Raw genomic sequence first — 16,099 nt, 5'->3', positions numbered from 1 at the left:
GAGGGCACTGCAAATGATGCAAGAGTTAGAGAGACTGCCAGGGAGATGTGCGTGGACTTCCACCGGTTTTTTTTCTCTTCTTCCTTGCCTGAGTCCTTAAATAATTGTCCATTTGTCTCCCAAAGTACCTGGAACTTGCACTTTCAAATGCATTTTATAGCTCCCTCTCTGATCCTCTCCAAACTGGGATATGGGCAGGCAGATGGTCGCACACTGAATCCCACCTTCTCTGAGCGTGCCTCTTGTCAGGTCCACCTCTACAAGCTCTTGACCTGCCGTTGGGATTAGTTGCCACTGGCTGAAGCCCTTCTCCAGAGTCTGAGCTCTGAGTAATGACCAAATGTGAAGGAACATGATCTAGGCCTGGATCTAAAGGGGCAGAGAGCTATAGGATGGGAACACTGGACTCAGTCCTCCTCCACTCTGCGCTCAGCCTTTCCAGCCCAAAGTACTCAGGAGGGTGTTATACCAACTTCTCCCCAAGGCTGGGCTGTCCTGGTTGTCCTACCTCAGCTCCCCATCACCTCAGCACGGAAGATCTTCTTGTGCTGTGGACACAACAGCTCCCAGGGCTACTGTTCTCCTTGCTGAGCCCTTCCCCTCCTTTTCTTCCTCGTTGAGTTTCCACCCAGGCTTCACACAAATGTGTCTGTGGTGGTGCTGGCAGGGCAATGGATGCAAATATCTGGTCTGAGGGTGTTAAGAGGTCTCCTTGGGGCCAAACTGGCTGAATTTGCTGCAGATGCTGGCTTTTTAGTGCAAGTAATTCAAGCGTTTATCTCAGAAGATGAGCACAGTGAATATGAGCATCTCCCTGCCTCTGTGTCTATATGTTTGTGTGTATGTGTGTATATATATGTCTGTGCATGTCTGTCTGTGTAATGAATTCCTTAAGAGAGGTTTCAACCTCTCTTACCTCTAAGCACAGTCCAGCAGCAGAGCACGTTGTTCAGAGAGGCTGTGCAGTCTCCATCCTTGAAGGGTTTCAAGACCAGATTGGATAAAGCTCTGACTAAACTGACCTAATCTCATAGGTGATACTGCTTCAAGCAAGACGTTGAATCAGAGACTTCCTGAGGTCCTTTCCAACCTGAACTATCCTGTGATCCTGTGGTCCTGTGCATACAGGAATTGCATATAGCATACAGGATTGCATATAGCAATCAGCCTAACAAACGGGATGGTTTCTTTCTACAAACTGCTTTGCTTTTGCCCTTAGAGCAGGACAACACCAGCAATGATGGCACTCCCGTGTACTCGCTGTGTATTTGTGCAAGGTCAAGGGTCTGTGTGCAGCCATGCAGCCAAGTTGCCATGAGCGTCAGTTGGAGCTTGTCTGGGCTGTGCGCTTGTATCCTGTATTTTTAACCTGACCTCCTCTTGACCTTAATGTCTGCAGCTACAACTGGAGCCTTAGAGCCAAAAGCCTCCCAGAAGCAGTGGTGGGGTTCCAGTAAGACACTCCGAATTGTTTCCAAACAGCTATTATAACATGCACTGTCAGTTCAGAGCCAGTCAGCATCCCTGCCCTGGTGTCAGGCCAAGACACAGAGCGTGAGGTGCAGGACATGAATGCAGAGCCTCAGAGAAGCCAGAGGACCTGCCTGGTCCCCTTTGGTTCCTTTGGGGTTTGCATTGCACCAGGGAACCTGTCCATCCAGCCGTTCTCCTTGTGCGTTTCACAATTTACCCAAATTAAAATTTCCCTGCCCTCCCCAAGAACGCACTTGGCCCTCACTCTCATAAAGCCCTTTAGAAAGGTGCCCCAGAGGTGGCTTTTTAAGGAACAAGACCCAGAAACAGAGTTAAGCTACAGAGCAGATGATAGCTTTTCCTTTGCTCACATCACCTCCCACACCAACCATAGCCAAGCTAGGCACAGAGCACAGTTAGGCTTCAAAATAGCGTGGAATTGGCTTAAACCGCTTGCAATCTTGTTTAAATATTACATTTGTTAATTTGGTTTATAGGCCTTCTGCTTTCGGGGTGCTTAAGCTGCTTTCAAAACAGTCTGTCAAGTTTTTTCCTCTGTAACTGGGAACATTAGAAAAGGATTTTTATTTGAAATGAAAGCCGAGAGTCGTAGGTATTCACAAGACTCCAGCATCTCAGGTTATTAGGGAAACAACTACTGGCTGAAGTCATGTGCATTGGCAGCACCTCAGCACACACCAACACCCACGTGTGCTCATGCTCAGGGGTTTGTGTGTGTTCCCGGCTGTATTCTGGCACCTACAGGATTACCAGTCACAGATGTGAAACAATTCAACCATCTTCTTTAAAACATCAGGCTCCAGAAATCATGAGACTGGCTTAAAAATCATGATTCTTTAATAGATGCTTTTTATTTGTCTCCAGCAGCCAGAGCTTTAAGGAAAATGCTAATTTTAGAGAGACTTGCAATACTATCACCCAGGTTGGCAACGTTGCACCTGATAGAGCTAGGAGTGCAGCCACAGCTTCGTTCTTGGGTTTTAACGCTTTTCAGAGCTTCCAGAAAACTTCACCTTTGGATGAAAACTTTCCAGTTTTGTCATATTTCCATCTGTTGCTGTTGATGTTTCTCCTTAATGTTAATGCAAAATAGCTCTGAACAAAACTCATTTTCTCCCATTTTCTCCCATTCTTCCAATTTTCTCCCATTTTCTCCCACTAAGCAGTGTGATGCAGTTGTCCGACCCAGTTCCACACCCACCCAGCCACCTATGGTGGACAGGAGCTCTCAGCCCAAGGATATCTCAGTGTGGCCAAAGAGATGCTCAGCAGAGGCAGGACACGTCTTGCTCTTCCATTCTCCAAAATCACACCGGCACAATCGGGGCATGTGGGGAATAAATGTAAAACTGCAGCTGAACACCCAGCCCTGCGCAAACATACCCAGGAGGCAGGATGTAACTGAGACCTGGCTCTGCCTCCTCCGTTCCTGCACTGTCACAGGTGGGTCTCACAGCAAGATCTGGTGTTAAGGCAGTGTTTCCTATTATAAAACACTGTTTTCAGTTACTTACATTTCACCAGACTTCAACCGCTGTGCTATTTTCCATCTCAGCCAGCTACGGAGCTGCCTGCCTTTATGGTCACTGGAGAGAAATAGGGGCTTCTAGGGAAAAAATCACATCATCCTGAGGCAAGCATTGCAGGTAGGACAAAGTTTCTTGGTATTAACTGACTTTGTCGAAGGTGCCTACACAACTGTCTCTCCCATAGATATCTGGTGTCTACAGATGATTCGATTAATCCCACCCTTAGGTACTGTTTTGGGCTGGATTGTCTGCAGGGGAAACCTAAGCCAGAAGGGTTGGGCCAAGGAGAAACAGTGTTTGGTCTTTGCTTAAAGAATTTGTCTGCGTGTATGTGAGTGCCTGTATCTCAATGTTGTCACAACTTTTGCCAAGTTATGAGCGTCATAAAGATCTCAGTTCACACACAACTAGAGAAGACCCAAGGAACCGATCTTTCCAAAGATCCTCCCCATTCTTCTTCTACAGTTCATGGTGATGGGATCTTAGCTAGTGAAGGGCATCTTAGAGCATTTTCAACCACTGGCAGTACACATCCAAGGGTAATAGACACGATACTCAAGAACTCTTCCCAGATTTGTGCAAGATGCACCACTTGCTCCACATAGTCCAGCAACGGAGCAGTAGGTGGGAGAAGAAGCTGATAGAAATGCACCAGAATAAAAAAGCAATGTGAGGTGAGATTCAAATTAATATAGTTCACACAGCACAGTGATAAAGGCCCATGCTCTCAGCACCGGGGTTTGGGAAGGGCCAGAAAAGCAGGTTAAGTAGCAAAGGATCAGAGGCAGAGGGGACTACCAAAAGGCGAGGTGTCCGGCAGCAAGGCCTGCAGGTGTTCCTGGCTAATGATGGCAGCTGGAATGAGGCTCCGCTGAAGATGGTTGTCAGGCATCCGGTAGCTGTGCCAGGGCTTGACAGAGGACTGGAGTCCTAGTGAAATCCTAGACCAGCTAGATCAGGTCTTAGATCTCCCTGCATGCCAGATGAGAGGGTAGGTGCGTGGCACATTTCTCTCTCCAGCCCATCCTCTGGTGAGGGAAGGAGAAATGGTAGAGGGGAAGAAAGGAGAGACAGATGGTGAACAGCGCAGTCTAAGCCTTGTCAACTCCAGCTGTGAAATTTCCAAGAGGCAGGACTTGCCCTCCATGGGCACCAAGAACTGACACTCAGCACCAGCAAGACTCACAATTTCCTCGCAGGTGAAATGCCACAGCATCAAAGGAAACCCCTGACTGAAGCCAACTGGAGGACACAGTCTCTGACACCTGAGGTAGGTGTTTGTGAGCATGGCTGTGCTGGAACAGAGGAGCTCAGCATATTGCTAGATGGAGTCTAAAGCCACCCCAAGCTCTCCAGCTGTCCTAGCATCTCTGATCTTTCTCCAGATTTGGATGCCAAGGCTGGCACTGAGATCTACCAGGTGGAGAAGAAGGGAAATAATGGCCAGGACCAGAAGAAGTTAGTTGGGGAAATGCCTGAAGCCACAACAAGCACTCCTCTGTGTTTCTCCCACCCATCAGGTGCAGAAAAGGGAACAGTAACAGTGAGGGACAGGAGACTAGGTCTCCCAGCACACTAGCACTGAACAGAAGGGAGACACCAGAAGACATAGCCACCACCCTGGAGGAGACTGTGAAGAAATGGGACTAGTCAGTTCAAGCCCCAGCTTTCACCAAAAACATCACCGTTTCAGCCAGGTTGGGTTGCTTAGGTACAAACCTCACCACAAGCTAAAAGCAAATGCAGATGTCTGAAATAAGCACATCCCCCCGCCCGTGCGCAAGGTGCTGGCAATGTTAATCTCCCAGTAGCCTGGTCTGAAGGTTGGTCAGTGATGGAAAAGGGGTGGCGAGGCTTCTTGAGGCCGGGGGTGCAGAGGGCTGGGTTTTGGGGTTGGGAAGGTACCTGCAGCGAGCTCTGTACTTCGGACCAGCGCGGCTAGATGGCACTGTGTACTCTTCCAGGAGTGGCACGTCCAAGCGCAGCTTTCATGCCCAAGAATTTAATATCCCGAGTGTTTTCGGTCACTGTTGAAGCTCTCCTCTGAGAGGCGGCTTATCTGAGGGATGGCGTGGGCTGTTGGGAGTTTTGTCACGGCCAGGGCACAGGCGACCTTTTCGGGGAGGAAAACTCTGGCAGAATTTTCTGTTTCAGGATTGTCTTAGCAAAGGCGAGTGTGCATTTGAAGCAAGAAAAAAAATGGCATTTCCAGCCACCCACAAGCAGCAGAGACAGGACTTGAGGAGTCAGGCTAAGAGGGGACCCTCACCATTGCATCTATGGAGAGCCCCATGTTCGTGTCCTGTTTATCCACACCCTGGGAGGAAGACGAATGAGGGACCCCCAAGGGTCCCTACGCAACGGAGCACTGGGACAGGGTGTCCCCATGCTGTTATGTCAGTACTGGTGTGGGAGACGGGGACCTGGATTTGGGGCTGCCAGTCTCTGAGAGACCCATCTCATCTTCCTCTGTCCAGTAGCATAGCTGGACACACACCAGCTCTGCCTGGTGGAGAGCCTGCAAGGAGCCCACCCGCATCTTCTGCAACCCTGGAAGACATTTGGTCACCCAGGCAATGGGCAGAGATCAGAAAAAGAAGGAAAGGGCATTACATGTGAATGGAAAAGTGGATGAGCAGTGTCAGGCAGCAGACAGGAGGACCGTGAAGCCCTGCCACTGCTTTTTGGTGACTCGAGATTTATTTGGGGGTCAATCTGAGATGAAAAACCAGAAGCAGCCTTTGCAAAAGGCAGAGCAGTCTGGCCCCTCGCTCCCCTTTTCCCCCAGCTGGTGGGCTCAAGCTGGGAGGCTGGAAGACACCACCACGCCGTGGTTCACCAGCTGGGAGCCCGCCATCCCTCGCCCAGCGGTCTGCACGGGAGTCGGGAGAGTTTAACGTCTCGGGAGCCGGGCTCCCATGTTCTCCTCTTGCTACCAGCTGGTCAGGCGGGCTGCCAAGGGTATGCTGGCAGGAAACCGGGCAGTTTTCCATCAGGATTTCATCCGCAGCGACGGATCTCTGGGGAATATTTCCATCCTGATGAATCAGCAGTCTCTGGTGGGAGATGGGCTGCCCACTGGAGGGGTTAATGTCCAGCGCTCAGGAAAGGTGTGAGTCCCCACGTCAGGCAGGTGTCAGCTAATCCGTCCCCCCCCAATCCATCCCCCACCGGAGGCCTCTCCCTAATCTGTTACAGTCGGCGTTTGCCCTGGGGCCGCGGATCTGATATCTCTTCCGAGCGTGGTGTCAGTATTAACTATTATAATTCTGGATATTCTTGTTAGCCATGCAAATGTCCAGCCCGGGCTGGAATCTCGCTTAACTTTTCGGCTTCAGCAACATCCTGTGGCAAATTGCTCCATGTGGAGACACTCCTGTTTATCTGCGCCGGCCACCACCTGTTCATCTTGCCGCGTTCCTGCGTTATCCCGCAGGCAGAGCAGACCCTCTCCGCTGCCCTCCCTTGTCCTGCTCCCTGTTAGACACCACAAAATTTTGGCCCTGGCCCCTTACAGCAAAAATCTGTGGTTTTTTGTGGGCTGGGGAAAATGCAGTGGGATGTTGATTCCCTTCCCAGCTCGCCCTGGCGAGACTGCTCCACTGTTTGCAATGCATCTGCTTGTGGCAGAGTCCACCGGTGTCAGTGGGAAGCGCTTGCATGAAGAAGACCCATCCCATGTGAATAAGGACCGCACGCCGAGCCCCTTGCAGTCAGTGCAGCCCTGGGGTCAAAAGCACCCATGCAATAGGGTGGCAAAAGGTAAACGGTTACTAAAATTTGCTAGGAGAGGGGTAAGAGGTGGCTTTCTGCTCCTACTCTGCGTGAGGCTCCTATTTATCACGTGGGAAGCAGGTGTAGAGCTCAAATGGAGACCAAATGGCAGTGGGACAGAAAAATGTTAACAAGACAAAAATCAGCAAGTGCTGCGCTGAGCTCTGTAGTGTGATTAATAAAACAAACGCGTGAAAAAAAATCTCTGTTTCAACACATGGCCAGAAATGCAGACTGTCGTGCTATCGGGGCTATTCTGCCCTCTGAATACCCGCCTCTCTGTTTGGGTTCACGCTAAAATACTCTAACGTGCTTTCAATTTTTTTTTTTTAATTTTTATTTTATTTTTACAAATGCTCAAACTTTCCTGCCACAAATTATTCTTGGCTGAGTTACAAGTAGAACGGCCGTGTATAGCCATTTCTTTACAAAAAAAAAAGAATAGAAAGAAAAACGGTTTATGAGATATTTTGGTTGAATGGTTTTTTTCTACCCTAACATGCGGTGAAAGTTCAGGAGTTCTCACCTTTTTCCACCCAAAAGCCCCTCCTGAGCTGAAGCTCAACCTCCAGCAGCTTTGACATGATCTCACCTTTTACAGACTGTTCACTTGGAAAGCACATCGCTACAAACAAAGCCTGGGACCATCTCCCTCTGTGGCCTCCTCTTTCACCCCAAAAAAGCTGTCTAGGACTGTTGTAAGGACAGGCTGGCATTGACAGCCCCAGCCATGAAAAATCGTAACTCAAGGCTCTGCAAAATTATGACTTTGGCATAAAAACCACGATTAAACTGGTAATAAACAAGTAAATCTTATTTGCCTTTTGCTCCCAGGTGCTCTCAGGTTGTGGTTTTGAACCATGAAGGCTAGAAACTTTTGGGGGACAGGCTATGAAAGCAAATTTTGATGCAAGCACACAACGCCGCTAAGCTGAGAATTCAAGGAAAACAATAAGCATCATCAAGACTCATAAAGAGCCTTCCTGCAAGAATTGGCACCTCCGGCAGCCCAGCACAAATCTCCCCACATCATGGGAGTTCATGGGCAGTTTTAGGATAATTAACCCCCAAGCACATTAAGTCCAAGCAAAACTAATTACTTTCACAGAACAAAAAAGATTGTTTTACAGGCGATGTTGTTCTTTGGCCTGTCTCTTCTGGAAAATGGCACCAGTTAAATGAAATCAATTTTATTAACTGACAGTGCTGTGAGAGGATTTACGGAAAAGGACTGTTTGATGGTCTTTTAATTACAGACCTGATGTCCATTACCAGAGCTGACAAGTTGCACATGCTGGACAAGAGGGAAAATCGTCTCTGAGCTGGAGACCTTTCACAGCCTGGTAGAGATTCAGGTCAGAAAGGGGTTTTTTTGCACTTCTTCCTCTAGTGAGTCCTAAATCAAGCTTTTAGCAATATCTATAGGACTCATGTAAGGGCACAAGCCTGGTGATATCTCACCCAGAGAGGTGGTTTTCATCCTGTTAGAAGTCATTGTGCTGGGCTGCCTTGGACAAAAGCAAGAGGCAGACCTCAATCCACACTGCTTGTTTGCAGTCCAGCCTTCCCAACATCTCTCAGCGCTGCCCTGGCACCCATCATCCCCCACCACACTGAAAGGGAACGAGCCATGGATAGCCCGTAGCAGCCCATGGTCGTGGGGTGAGGTGCCCCAGAAGCCCTGCCGCCCGGTCCTGCAGGGACAGATTGCCTCGCTGGCCCCGGAGATGGGGAGGTCTCGCCTTGCCGGAGATTGTTTGGGTAAGTCGTGATGGATCGTGCCCCGATGTCGAGAGTCGAGGTGCAGCAGGAGGCTGAGAAACTTAACATTGAAAATGTTTTAAAGCAAAGGGAACATCAAAAGATCTCCAGGAAACGGCAAACACCCAGAGTTCAGCAATCTCTGAAACAGATCCCCTCCTCCCATCTCCATGTCTGGATAAGAGAGACTCCCAAGACAAAGGGCGATCAAGATCAGAGAAGATGGTAAGCTATAAATCAGCCACCTCTTTCTTTTCACCTCCCTCCCTCTGCCCTCCAGGCTCAGGAAACCCCTGGAGCCGCAAGACACAAATTCAAACAGCCAGATGACTCCTCCCGTGCCCTCCTCGAGGGACTTGCCCCAGCGCAGCCCCCAAGCCTTCCTCCAAATGCCGCCCAGCTCATGGAGATGCTGGGTGGGGAGCACAAGCCATTCTCTCCAAGGCTGCAGATTTTATCTGACGTGCCAGATTTAGTCTCTTCCAGAAAAGTCAAATCAGCCTTAAAATCCTCAGACTCATTGTCTACCACTGGAACAACATTTTTCTATAAATCTCAGAGGTTGAATACAAGGCTAGGAGGCTTCGACGCCAGCGGAGCTCAGCCCTGCACACCTACTACTGAGCAGGCATCAGACCTGGGCACTAGGCACACATCTTGCAGGAGCATTTACCCCACAGCACATCCAGAGCCGCTCTCTGGCGTGGGGCAGCCACCTCTCCTCCTGATGGCCAGGCAGGCAGGGGTGAGCCAGCCCTGGGTTTTAACGCTGAGATGCATTTCTCAAGTGGGTGGATTTGGGGTAGGCATTCCCAATGGCGGACGTGCCTCTTGGTGGTGTTGGCACCAAGCTGAGCTCCTTCCCCTGCATACACAGAGCCTCCTCCACCTCTGAGCATCCCGCTGCAACGTGGAGCGCAGTACGGAGATGGGTGGGAGGAGGACGTGTCTGGAATAAGACAGAAGCGTGGGGTAGGATTTGCCCTTCAGAAGGGCCCACGGTGAAGCAGCAACGCACGGAGCGCAGCATGTCTCCGGTGTAAGGGGATACGGTCCTCGGTGGGTGCTGGCTCCGGTTCAGGGGGATGTTTTATGAGCACACATGCATTAGTGCAGTTGCCAGGTTACTGGGCAGACAAACTATGTTCCGCCTTTCTGGGCGAGATCTCGTGCCCACAAGGCTATGGGTCAGGAGCAGAGGTGCCAGCAGCCCCAGTCTGTGTGTCAAGATTCAAGGGGCTTTAGTATGGCCTCAAGACACAGAGCAGGAGCCCAAAGGCAAAAAGACGAAGAAGAGGAAAGAAGGGATGCTGGGGGGGGGCACCGTGTTAGTGCCACATCTGGGGTGCCCCTGACCTGAGCAGACTGACCCTCCCCAGCTTCATCATCTATCCAGCGTCTCCTATGGCAAAGACAAGCTGCCATGAGGAGAGAAGGGACGTGTCTCCTTTTTGGCATTTGCATGCTGCGTGCATCAGCTCTCACATTCACCAGCCTCTCCTCCTTGCTCGTCCTCATCCAGAGGAAAGCAGAAGCTTTGCCATGCTCCATCTCTCCACTTCCAGGCAGCTCCTGACTTAGACCTTCTTGGCTTTCTGACTTGGAGAGTCCTACCTGCTTGGGTAGGATCTGGACTTTGTGACCATCCTTACCTAACTAAATAGGCTGGACCAGGCTCCCAGGTCCCACTGGGGAGATCTAGCTCCTAAGTCCCACTAACTCCCTCCTTCTTTGATCACCTGCACTTAATTGCAGGAGAAAAAATAGCCAGACTGTTGGAGTGTGTGAGTGGAAACCTTTTTGAGGGAATAGATGCGGATGATATCTAACAAACAGTCCCTGGAGCTTGCCTGGAGCACACTCTCTTGGAGGGATTTGTGAAGCAACGTGAACCCCTGCGCTCCCAGCAGACCACATTGTGCATTTGGGGGTTCCCCTTCTGGTGCTGGGGTCTGCACTCATAAAGTAAATAACTTGCAAGATGGGCTTAGAGGGGTTTGGGGGCAAGCCAGGTCTTTCTGCTAACTGTGCCGTTGTCCCAGTGGGTCGTATGGGGCTGCCCATGTCTCTGCACAGGGTCGTGGTGGGTGGGAGGGATTGCTGTGTCTTCTTTGACACAATCCGCCACCATGACTGCAGCAATCCTCCGGCAGCGCTCCAAGATCCCCTCCCACATGGAGAGGTGGGTTCGAGAGCAGTGGGAGCAGCACCAACCACAGTGAGACCCAGTGCCCAGGAACAGCCAAGCTCCATACATCTCCCAGTGCCCTTCCCAAGGCTTGAGTCACCAAGGGTAATTCGAGCAAAGTCCAAGCAGGCACCTGATTGCCTAAAAGGCAAGCAAGCAGCTTACATCTAGGACAGCTTTCCAGAGAACAGTCTAACCTGCACAGTCCCCCCCAAGACATTGACTTAAGATTTCTGGCAGGTCTTTCTTCCAGTGCTTAACACCTGCTTGGTGTCCCTCAATCTGTGAAGCTCTCCGAGCACCTCCCTCTTCCCAAAGGCTGACAGCGACCCAGAAAGGGAGTGCCTCTGATTTACCATCTGCAGGTCCAGCCTGAAACCCTCAGCCTCCAGCTCAGCACGGTGGCAGGGCTGCATGATGGGCACTCCAAACCTGACATGGCTGAGAGTTGGGAAACTCAGACCCAGCTTCCACCATCCTCTCCCAGTCCATCTCCCAAGAGTGCCCCAGCTCGGAGGACATTTGAGGTGCAGGTTGGGAAGGAAGAGTCTCCTCATCCCGCTGAACCTGGGCCGTGACACTGCCAGGAATGTAGTTCACATCATCCAGTGGAAAAACATGAGAGCCTTGTGGTTTCTCATAACCTTCAGCTATGAGGAAGGAGTTGGGGCTCTGCTGCCTGGCCTGTCCCTTGCAAAACAGAGAGCCCCTAAAGCTTTGCTGTAAACAACCAAAGCTTCATTGCATGGGAAGAGCCAGGAGACACCAAGGGCACCTCCACCGCTAAAGACAGCTCCTTGGGAATGGGGTGGCCATGGGCTGGGCTCCCCACACAGTGGCTGGGTAGCACTGATGCTGGATTGAACCCTGGCAACAGGCACCCACATAAACTCAGCTTGGGGAAGGTCGCAGCCGGTGCAAAGGCTAAAGGCATGACCAAAGGGTCTGCATGAGCCCCTTCGCTTGGGAGAGTCCAGGGGGCTTCCCCTGATGTTGGGAAGGTTTGGGGTGGTGTGTATCCCCCCTCCACCCCTTGGGGAAGGCCCAGCAGTGGGAGGCAAATGTGGGAGAGGGAGTCCTTGACTGCAGGATAGGGGTCACTGCTGTACCACCATGGTGAGGACCAACTCTGCACCCTACTGAGAATATGCCCAGGGCAAGGGGAACAAGTGCCTGAGATGGCATTTTCTCAACATCCTCCTTGGTGTGAGCACGCCCATGAGAATGGGAAGGGAGCGAAGGGCACTGCTGTGGCTCTTCCTTGGCTACCCCATCTCTGGGGATAGATCGACCAGGGAGCATGGAGAGAGATGGAAGAGAGGGAGGTGTTGGGAGAAAGGTGTGGGATGAGTTGGTTTTGAAAAGGCCATGGTGGGAGCAATGGTCCGCTGAGCTGGAGTAGGAGCAAGCAGCGTCAGGATTTGGGGCAGGGAGGGCAGCAGGAGGGCTTAAGCCCTGCAAGGAGGCTGGAGGGGGGCAACACTCATGCTGGGGTGGGCTAGCAGGGAAAGGTTTGGGGTAGGCAGGGAAAAGCTGTGGGCAGAGGACGTTACATGTGATGGAGAGATTTGGGGGGGATACATAGGGCACAAGGGTGTCCGGGGTCAAGAGGCAGCTGTAGGGTCCCTAAAGCGCAGGGGGAAGCAGAGGAGCTTTGGGAGCAGGTGTCGCCCGCGGGGGTCAGGAGAGGGGGTCCCGGGGGCTGTGGGGCAGAGCGGGTGCACGGGGGCAGCCGGGGCAGGGGGGCAAAGCTCCTGGCCAGGCAGGCGTGGGGCTGGCGGACCCCCCGCGCACCCGGCTCCTGGGCGGAGGGGGGCTGGCTCGGAGGTTTTTTCCCGGGCACCAAGCCACCAGGGTCTCCCCCGGGGGCTGTAACTCCAGCTCGGCCCCTGTCCCGCTGTCAGGCCCTGCGCCCGGAGCTTGTTATTGCAGGTGCGGGGTGGCCCCCCCCACCACTGGCCTGTCCCTGTCCCCTCCACCACGCCCTCTCCCTCCCCCATGCCAGCCACCCTGCAAGAAGCAGTTTTGGGGTGCCTCAGCGGTGCCCACGCCCCGTCCTGCTGGGTCCCCCGCTCCTGCCCCCCTGCAAGCTCTTTCCCCACCCCAGCCAGTTTCTGTTTCCCCATCCAGCACTTGTGCCCACCACCCCAAGTCCATCAGGCAAAGCTGCCAGCGTGGGCAGGTCTCCACCACACAGGGCCACCAGCAAAAGCTCAGGTGGCTTCAGCCACCAGGGACCACCACTGGCACCCTGATGTCCTCCCACGGTGATCCACAGGGTGGGAGGAATTACCCTTCCCCTCCCCACGGCATCCGCTCCTGCCTGCCTTCCCCTCTGCTTTCATCCCCTCCCTCCATCTCCCCAGGCTCTGCAGCTCTGCCTTCTCCAGCGGACACCCAGCACCCTCCCCATCTCTCCCAGCCTCCCCAGGGTCCCTCCGCTGCTTTTGGGTGCTGCCCGGCGCACCCCCAGCAGGTCCCAGACCCTCTGAGGTGCAGCCAAAGCAGCTCCAAACCTGGGTGCCCTCCCGCCACTTCCCACCTTGCAGCATCACCCCAGGTCCATGGGGACCCCAGGGGGCTGCTGAAATTCAGGGGCTGCCCTGGGCCTCCGAAACACCTCCGCCGGCAATGTCGGACCCGCAGCCCCCAGCACTGGGCACTGCAGCTGCACGTGGTGCAGGCAGGGAGCTTGTGATTTTATTCCCTTTGGAGCGGAGCCAGGCATCGAGCCGAACACCCCCTCCTGTTAAAAACAGCTCTTTGACATCTTTAATGACCTCAGCTTGGGGAGGCAGCAGCTCCAGAGAGCAGAGTACCACCGACCAGCACTCAGCATCTCAGCCGAGCAGTGCCTGGTCCTCCCCGGGCTCTCTCAGCCCCTCTTCCAGCTCTTCTCTGCTGAGTTTTGCTTGTGAGGATAACCAGGGACCGTTTTCGTGCATCAATGCCACATCTTATCACACGCCAAGTGTTTGCAAAGCCCTCTACCCTGTGTCCTGCTTTTCCCAGGGCTGGAGCTCAGTTCCTCCCCTTCACCTTTCTCCTTGGCCGTCTGCACAGCTCCCTTCTCTCTGCTTTGCGGGGGACAGGGGAGTGCAGGCGTGGAGGCAATTACGGGCAAAGCCTGCTAAAGACCTGTGTTCCCATGCCCTGGCCTTGGCCTTGCCTAAACACCTTGAAGCATTCCAGCACTGAGCTCGAAAGGACAAATAGTCCCATGGTGAGTTAAAGGCTTGCGAGCCTGAGTCTCTTCTGTGCTGCACTGGCAGCTCCTGAGAGTCCCTGCAGGTATTTTAAGCACAGGACTCCAAATGTTTTAAATACGGAAACAGCCGTGAGCGGTTTCAAAATAAATAGTGAAAATTAGAAAAAGCCCCCCCCCTAGAAAAAACAAGAGCAGCAGTGGTCTGCATCTGCTGGCGAGGAGCAGGACCCCTGCCCGTGCATGGGGGCTCCCACCTCAGCTTTGAAATAAGGTGACGCTCTGGACATGTCGGGCAGGAGCAGAATGACTCAGAGAGGTTTATGAAGTAGGAAGTTCATAAAGCCCCTAGCAGGGCTTGGTGTCCAGATCCCCTTCAGCTCGGCGGTGAGGAATGGGGTGAAAGCTGATGAACAAACACATGGTGCGGGAGTGGCGGAAGGTGCTGAACGGGCTGCAGAAAGCTGGGGAAGGCAGAAATGTTTGTGTTTGAATTAATGCCCCAATGTGTAAATGCTGGAGGCTGGGGATGCAGAAAGCCAAGAAAGAAAAGAGAGTCATGGTGATCAGGGCCATCTTCTCCAGCCAGCCCCCCTCGACATCTACACAGTGCACTCCATGCTGGGGGTACTCAGAGGCTCGCCCTGTGCCTCATGCCTGGGGGGTCAGCTTCATGGGCAGAGCTCCCCTCCATTGCCCTCCAGCACCCCCAACAAGCTCACAGAGACATTGGGGTGCTGTTGGCTGCTGTTGGTGCCACCTTCCTGCTCCTCGCAGGGTCCTGTACCAGCTCTGAGGTATCTGCAAGCTGCCTATCACCAGCTGGGAGATGCCCTTCCATACTCGAGAGAGCCCCATCTCCTCCCAGCCTGCTAGGGGCTCTGGGAGTGGGATAGCTCCAGCTTGTGGCACCCACTCCAGCTGGTGGTGGCAGCTTGTCCCACTTCACTTGGATCTCTTTGGATCACTGTGCCCACCCCAAAGGCAGTGGGTCTTGAAGGCTCCCTTCTCCTGTCCCAGCCTCAATCATCTCCAGAGCACCTTGGAGCTTACTTGTAGGTGTCCATCTGTGATGGAGGGGATCTGTTGTGCTTCTTTGCCCTCATGTTCCTTAAGAAAGGGAAAGACAAGAGCGGATAAGCCCCTCTAATGGAGGTGAGATTGGTCCTCCCATGGGAGGACATGGGACACTGAGCTTGGGGGAATGAGACAGAGTTGAAGGGTAGAGAAAGACATGATTGGGATCATATCATCTCCAGAAAAGGAGACTATGGCCTAGCAAAGGCTGTGAAAATGCTGAGAAAAGCAGGGAACAGAGTGACAGCCTGGCCTCAGAGGTGACAAGAGAGCAAGACTTCTTAGGGACACAGAGAAACGTTGCCACGAAGTCACTGAGTACTAAAGGAAGGACAGAGAGGGCAAGGAGAGAACGGGTCTACACACCTCCTTTTTTGGTTCTTATGTTTCTTTAACTTAATGTTCTGCATTTTCTTTCTTTAACTCTTCCAATTTCTGTCCTAAAAATACCTTGTGCTGGAGCTGGAAGACCTGGAGAAGGCCTGGCTTGATAGGAGAGGTCTGGTCAGCATATGGTCCCACCTCTGCAAAGTACTGCCGGTCTCATGCTTTCTGGAGCTGTTGAAATAACACTCCTGGAAACCCATCAGGGTTATTTCTCCAAGCCCTCTTTCACCTTTTACCATTTGATTCATGCCTGGGCAGAGATGTAGGAGAAAGAGCATTTGAGTGTCATCTGAACCTCTTGGTCAAGGCCCAAAATGGAGCACTGACCTTTTGTGCGTGAGCTCTGCGAAAAAGCCCCGTGAGCATTTCACAGTGCTCCTGATGTGCTTCCCACATCCTGCTCCAGCAGAACTGCTGCATAGCATGGCCCGCCATCAACCAGCTCATGGCCAGAGGCAGAAGTTGCCTCAACTTGTTGGCCAGAAGCAGTGCAATAGCTGCTTGGTATTGTCACAGCGCAATGTCCCAGCACCCGTGCTCGGTGAACCTGGACCCTGTCCCTGCAGTCAGCTGAGAGTCTGGGGATGGAGGCCTTCAACTTCACATCTGGTTTTTCATCTTCAGGTGCCCATCCCTCCTGTCTTTGGGCCAGGGCTGCAGGTGGCTCAGGACACGGCTTCAGTT

The sequence above is a fragment of the Gymnogyps californianus genome, chromosome 21, assembly GCF_018139145.2.
Source record: "Gymnogyps californianus isolate 813 chromosome 21, ASM1813914v2, whole genome shotgun sequence".
NCBI lineage: Eukaryota > Metazoa > Chordata > Aves > Accipitriformes > Cathartidae > Gymnogyps > Gymnogyps californianus.
Note: the sequence above shows the minus strand (reverse complement) of the source record.